Below are 7770 nucleotides of genomic sequence, written 5' to 3' on the forward strand. Positions count from 1 at the left end.
TTTGAATAAATCTGCATGGGTAGGTTCAGTGCCTGAAACAGCAGCCCCATCCCAGCCTGGCCACCAATGCTCTGTCCATGTCCGCTCTGTCTGCCTCCGAGTGCAGTGCATCTCACTGGATGGAGGTGAGCAGAGAATCGCCGGCTGGGGTGGGCGCAGGCAAGGGTAGCCTCCCGTATTTTTAAGTGCACAGCACCATCTCGTTACCTATAGGCACAGTGTTGTATAGAAGTCACAGCAAATGCTTAAAAAGCAGTGTCCAGGGGTGCCTGGGTGGCTCAGTCAGTTAAGCGTCTGCCTTCAGCTCAGGTCATGATCCCAGGGTCCTGGAATCAAGCCCCACATGGGGCTCTGGCTCAGCGGGGAGACTGCTTCTCCCTCTCTTTTTGCCCCTCCCCCTGCTTGTGCTCTCACACTCTGTCTCTCCCAAATAAATAAAATCTTTAAACAAAAAAAGAAAAAGCAGTGTCCGTACTCAGACGCTCTAACTTCTCTCCTGCCATTTACTTTGGGACACATTATAATGAAATTTCTCTTGTCAAGTCACCAATAACTTCCTCCCTTACTGCTAATTGAAGGTCATTTCCTAGTCATTTCTCTTTCTTGAAACCCTTTCCCTACTTGGCTTCCAGGACACCACACTCACTGGATTTTCCATTCTCTGCCTTCTACCTTTCTGGTGCTCCTTTTCAGTTTCTTTTCCTGGTTCCACCTCATCTCATCACCCAGGCTGTTAAAACTTGACATGCAGCAAGGCTCAGGCCTCGGACTTCTTTCTATTTACCTCCACTGCCTGGCTCATCTAACAGAACCCATAGCTTTCCATGCCATGTTTATGCTGAGGACTCCCAGACTTATACCTACAAGCTGAACCTCTCCCCAGAATCCAGACCATACATCCACCACCTATTTGACAACCCCCAACTGAATATTTAGTAACATCTCAAACTCCACATTCTGAAACTGAGCTTCTGAGATTCCTTCCTCCCTCTAAACCATCTCAACTAATGACAGCTACAGTCCTCCAGTTGCTCAGTCCAAAATCTTAGACATTCTTGACTCTTCTGATATTCTTGTACCCCATGTAGGTCTGAGTCTGCCAGCATGTCCTGTCTCTTTTAGTAGGGTTTTTTTGGTTTGTGTTTAGTTTTTTTAATTAATTAATACAGAGTGTATTATTAGTTTCAGAGGTGGAGTTTAGTGATTCTTCAGTCTTATATAATACCCAGTGCTCATCACATCACATGCCTTCCTTAATGCCCATTAACAGTTACCCCGTTCCTCTACTCCCCTCCCCTCCAGCAACCCTCTGTTTGTTTCTTATGATTAAAAGTCTTTTATGGTTTGTCCCCCTCTCTGATTTCATCTGGTTTTATTTTTCCCTCCCTCCCCATATGATCCTCTGTTTTGTTTCTTAAATTCTGCATATCAGTGAGACCATATGATAATTGTTTGTCTCTGATTAACTTATTTCACTTAGCATAATACCCTCAACTTCCAACCATGTTGTTGCAAATGGCAAGATTTCATTTTTTTGATGGCTGAGTAATATTCCATTGTGTGTGTGTGTGTGTGTGTGTGTGTGTATGTGTGTGTGTGTATACACCACATCTTCTTTATCCATTCATCTGTTGATGGGCTCTTTCCATAGTTTGGCTGTTGTGGCTAATCCTGCTATAAACACTGGGGTGCAGGTGCCCCTTCAGATCACTACATTTGTATCATTGGGGTAAATTCCTAGTAGTGCAATTGCTGGGTCATAGGGTAGCTCTATTTTCAACTTTTTGAGGAACCTCTGTACTGTTTTCCAGAGTGGCTGCACCAGCTTGCATTCCCACCAACAGTTCAGGGGGCTCCTTGCCTCCCAAGATGTTTCTCCACATCCTTGCCAACATCTCTCATTTCCTCACTTGTTAATGTTAGCTATTCTGATTAGTGTGTGGTGGTATCTCATTGTGGTTTTGATTTGTATTTTCCTGATACCAAGTGACATGGAGCACTTTTTCACATGTCTGTTGGCCATTTGTTTGTCTTCTTTGGAGAAATGTCTGTGCATGTCTTCTGTCCATTTCTCAATTGGATTATTCTTTGGATGTTGAGTTTGATAAGTTCTTTATAGATTTTGGATACTAGCCTTTCTTTATCTGATAAGATATTTGCAACTATCTTCTCCCATTCTGTCAGTTGTCTTTTGGTTTTGTTGACTGTTTCCTTTGCTGTGCAAAAGCTTTTTATCTTGATGAAGTCACAAAAGTTCATTTTTGCCTTTGTTTCCCTTGTCTTTGGAGACGTGTCTAGGGAGAAGCTGCTGCAGCTGAAGTTGGAGAGGTTGCTGGCTGGGTTCTCCTCTAGGATTTTGATGGATTCTTGTCTCACATTTAGGTCTTTCATCCATTTTTTTTTAAAGATTTTATTTATTTATATGGACAGAGAGATAGAGAGAGAGAGCAGGAGTGAGCACAAGCTGGGGCAGAGGCAGGCAGAGTGACAGGGAGAAGCAGGCTCCCTGTTGAGCAAGAAGCCTGATGCGGGACTCGATCCCAGGACACTGGGATCATGACCTGAGCTGAAGGCAGATGATTAACTGACTAAGCCACCCAGGGGCCCCTCTCTCATCCATTTTGAGTCTATTTTTGTGTATGGTGTAGGAAATTGGTCCAGTATCATTCTTCTACGCGTGGCTGTCCACTTTCCCCACACCATTTGTTGAACAGACTGTCTTTTTTCCATTGGATATTCTTTCCTGCTTTGTCAAAGATTAGTTGACCAAAGATTAGTTCTCTATTCTGTTCCATTGATCTATGTGACTGTTTTTGTGCCAGTAACATATTGTCTTGATGATTACAGCTTTGTAATAGAGCTTGAAGTCTAGAATTGTGATGGCACCATCTTTCGTTTTCTTTTTCAACATTCTTTTGGTGATTTGGGATCTTTTCTGGTTCCATACAAATTTTGGGATTATTTTTTCCAGCTCTGTGAAAAAAAGTTGATGGTATTTTGATAGGGGTTGCATTCAATGTATAGATTGCTCTAGGTAGCCTAGACATTTTAACAATATTTGTTCTTCCAATCCATGAGCATGGAATTTTTTTCCATTTCTTTGTGTCTTCCTCAATTTCTTTCATGAGTGTTCTATAGTTTTCTGAGTACAGATTCTTTGCCTCTTTGGTTAGGTTTATTGCTAGGTATCTTATGGTTTTTGATGCAATTATAAATGGGATTGACTCCTTAATTTCTCTTTCTTCTGTCTTGTTGTTTGTGTATAGAAATGCAACTGACTTCTGTGTATTAATTTTATATCCTGCCACTTTGCTGAATTCTTGTATGAGTTCTAGCAATTTTGGGGCAGAGTCTTTTGGGTTTTCCACGTGGAGTATCATGCCATTTGCGAAGAGTGAGAGTTTGACTTCTTTGCTAATTCAGATGCCTTTTATTTCTTGTCTGATTGCTGAGGCTAGGACTTCTAGTACTATGTTGAACAGCAGTGGTGACAGTGGATATCCCTGCCATGTTCCTGACCTTAGGGGAAAAGCTCTCAGTTTTTCCCCATTGAGAATGATATTGGCTGTGGGCTTTTCGTATCTGGCTTTTATGATATTGAGGTATGTTCCCTCCATCCCTACACTGTGAAGAGTTTTAATCAAGAAACGATGCTGTCCTTTTTCAAATGCTTTTTCTGCATCTATTGAGAGGATCATATGGTTCTTGTCCTTTCTTTTATTAATGTAGTGTATCACATTGATTGATTTATGGATGATGAACCACCCTTGCAGCCCAGGAATAAATTCCACTTGGTCATGGTAAATAATCCTTTTAATGTACTGTTGGATCCTATTGGCTAGTATCTTGGTGAGAATTTTTGCATCCATGTTCATCAGGGATATTGGTCTGTAGTTCCTTTTCGGTGGGGTCTTTGGCTGATTTTGAGATCAAGGTAATGCCGGCTTCATAGAAAGAGTTTAGAAGTTTTCCTTCCATTTCTATTCCTTTAAACAGCTTCAGAAGAATAGGTATTAATTTTCCTTTAAATGTTTGGTAGAATTCCCCAGGGAAGCCATCCAGCCCTGGACTCTTGTTTTTTGGGAGATTTTTGATTACCTATTCAATTTCCTTGCTGATTATAGGTCTGTTCAGGTTTTCTACTTCTTCCTGGTTCAGTTTTGGTAGTTTATATGTCTCCAGGAATGTATCCATTTCTTCCAGATTGCCTTAGTTGTTGGTATATAGTTGCTCATAATATGTTCTTATAATTGTTGGCATTTCTTCAGTGTTGGTTGAGATCTCTACTCCTTCATTTATTATTTTGTTTATTTGGGTCCTTTCTCTTGTCTTTTTGATAAGTCTGGCTTGGGGTTTATTGATCTTATTAATTTTTTCAAAGAACCAGCTCCTAGTTTTGTTGATCTGTTCTACTGTTCTTGTTTCTGTTTCATTGATTTCTGCTCCAATCTTTATTAATTCTCTTCTCCTGCCAGGTTTAGGCTTTATTTGCTATTCTTTCTCCAGCTCCTTTAAGTGTAAGGTTAGGTTGTATGTTTGAGACCTTTCTTGTCTCTTGAGAAAGCCTTGTAGTGATATATATTTCCCTCTTAGGACTGCCTTTGCCGCATCTCAAAAGTTTTGGACAGTTGTATTTTCATTTTCATTTGTTTCCATAAATTTTTTTTAAAGACTTTATTTATTTATTTGACAGAGACAGCCAGCAAGAGAGGGAACACAAGCAGGGGGAGTGGGAGAGGAAGAAGCAGACTCCTAGTGGAGGAGCCTGATGTGGGGCTCGATCCCAGAACGCTGGGATCACGTCCTGAACCGAAGGCAGACGCTTAACGACTGTGCCACCCAGGCGCCCCTGTTTCCATAAATTTTTATAATTCTTCTTTAATTTCTTGGTTGACCCATTCATTCTTTAGTAGGATGCTCTTTAGCCTCCCTGTATTTGAGTTCTTTCCAGATTTCCTCTTGTCATTGAGTTCAAGTTTCAAAGCATTGTGGTCTGAAAATATGCAGGGAATGATCCCAATATTTTGGTACTGGTTGAGACCTGATACATGAACCAGTCAGTATGTGATCTATTCTGGAGAATTTTCCATGTGCACTTGAGAAGTATGTGTATTCTGTTGCTTTAGTATGGAATGCTCTGAATGTATTTGTGAAGTCTATCTGGCCCAGTGTGTCATTCAAAACCCATGTTTCCATGTTGGTCTTCTGCTTGGGATGATCTGTCCATCACAGTGATTGGGGTGTTAAAGTCCCAAACTATTATTGTATTATTATCAATGTGTTTCTTTAATATTGTTATTAAGTGGTTTATATAATTGGCTATTCCCATATTAGGTGATAAATATTTACAATTGTTAGATCTTCTTGTTGGATAGACCCTTTAATTATGACATATTGTCCTTCCTCACATCTTATTTCAGTCTTTGGTTTAAAATCTAATTTTTCTGATATAAGGCTTCTTACCCCAACTTTCTTTTGATGTCCATTATCATGATAAATCGTTTTCCACCCTCTCACTTTCAATCTAAAGGTGTCTTTGGTCTAAAATGAGTTTCTTCCTGGGATGCCGGGGTGGCTCAGTCAGTTAAAGCATCTGCCTTCAGCTCAGGTCATGATTCTAGGATCCTGGGATCAAGTCCCAAGTCAGGCTCCTTGCTCAGTAGGGAGCCCGCTTCTCCCTCTGCCTGCTGCTCCCCCTGCTTGTGCTCGCTCTCTCTCTCTCTCACTCTCTCTCTGACAAATAAATAAATATAATCTTTTAAAAAATAATTTAAAAAATAAAAATGAAATAAAATGAGTCTGTTGTAGACAACATATGGATGGGTCTTCTCTTTTATCCAATCTGATACCCTGTGTCTTTTGATTGGGGCATTTAGTCCATTTACATTCAGAGTAACTATTGAAAGATATGAATTTAGTGATACTGTATTACCTATAAAGTCACTGTTTCTGTATATCATCTCTGTCCCTTTCTGGTCTATGTTATTTTTGTGCTCTTTCTTTGCTTAAAGGACCCCCTTTAATATTTCTTGTAGGGCTGGTTTAGTGATCACATATTCTTTTAGTTTTTGTTTGTCCTGGTAGCTTTTTATCTCTCCTATTTTGAATGACAACCTTGCTGGATAAAGTATTCTTGGCTGCATATTTTTCTCATTTGGCACCCTGAATATATCATGTCAGTCCTTTCCAGCCTGCCAGTTCTCTGTGGATAGGTATGCTGCCAGTCTAATGTTTCTGTCCCTGTAGGCTATGGATCTCTTGTCCCAAGCTGCTTTCAGGATTTTCTTTTTGTGTCTGAGATTTGCAAGCCTCACTATTATATGTCGAAGTGTTGACCTGTTGTGTTTTTGTTTTGTTTTGTTTTGTTTTTTGAGGGGGGTTCTCTGTGCCTCCTGGACTTAAATGCTTGTTTCCTTCCCCAGATTAGGGAAGTTCTCTGCTATAATTTGCTTCACTATACCTTCTGCTCCCCTCTCTCTTTCATCTTCTTCTGGGATCCCAATTTTTCTGATATTGTTTCATGTTATGGTATCACTTATCTCTTAAATTCTTCCCACATGATCCACTAGTTGTTCATCTCTCTTTTTCTCAGCTTCTTTATTATCTATCATTTTGTCTTCTATATCTAATTCTCTCTTCTGCCTTATTAATCCTAGTGATTAGAGCCTCCATTTTTTATTATAACTCATTATTAGTCTTTTTTTATGTCAACTTGATTGGATTTTAGTTCTTTTATTTCTCCAGGAAGGGATTCTGTAGTGTCTTCTATGCTTTTCTCAAGCCCACCTAGTATCTTTATTATCATTATTCTGAACTCTAGTTCTGACATCTTACTTATATCCATACTGATTAAGTCCCTGGCAGTCAGTACTGCCTCTTGTTCTCTTTTTTGAGGTGAGTTTTTGTGTCTTGTCATTCTGTCCAGAGAAGAATCGATGAAGGAGAGAACAAAATACTAAAATGGCAACAATGACCCCAGAGAAATATACACTAAACAAATCAGAAGAGACCCAAAACCGGAAAAAAAAAATTAAAAAGAAAGAGAGAAAGTGAGAATATAATCAGACAGGAGAACAGAACAGAGCAATACACTAGATCCTGTGTGTATTTTGGTGTTTGTTAGAAAACTAGATCCCAAAATTGTAAAAAAAGGAAAACGTATATGTGCAAAAATAAAATTAAACACAATGAAAGGACAGAATGTAATTCTAAAGATGAAAATTTAAAAAGACCTTAAAAAATCGAGAATACAATCAGGTGAAGAGAACAGAGCAATACACTAGATTCTGGGTGTATTTTTTTTTTTTTAATATAAGGAGTATTTTTTTTTTATTTTTATTTATTCGACAGAGATAGAGACAGCCAGCGAGAGAGGAACACAAGCAGGGGGAGTGGGAGAGGAAGAAGCAGGCTCATAGTGGAGGAGCCTGATGTGGGGCTCGATCCCATAACGCCGGGATCACGCCCTGAGCCGAAGGCAGACGCTTAACCGCTGTGCCACCCAGGCGCCCCTCTGGGTGTATTTTTATCTGTTTATTAGAAGAAACTGTATCCCAAAATTGTAAAGAAAGAAAAACTTATATATATATACAAAAATTAAATTAAGTACAATGAAAGGATAGAATGTAACTGTAAAAATGAAAATTAAAAAAGACTTTAAAAAAAAGTTGACAAAATAAGAAATTGGTTGAAAAGGAAAGAAAAAAAATTAAAGTTGAAAGACTGAAGAATCATGAGAAAAAAAACATGAATTCTATATATTTTCCCCTA

The sequence above is a fragment of the Ailuropoda melanoleuca genome, chromosome 16, assembly GCF_002007445.2.
Source record: "Ailuropoda melanoleuca isolate Jingjing chromosome 16, ASM200744v2, whole genome shotgun sequence".
NCBI classification, from domain to species: Eukaryota; Metazoa; Chordata; class Mammalia; order Carnivora; family Ursidae; genus Ailuropoda; species Ailuropoda melanoleuca.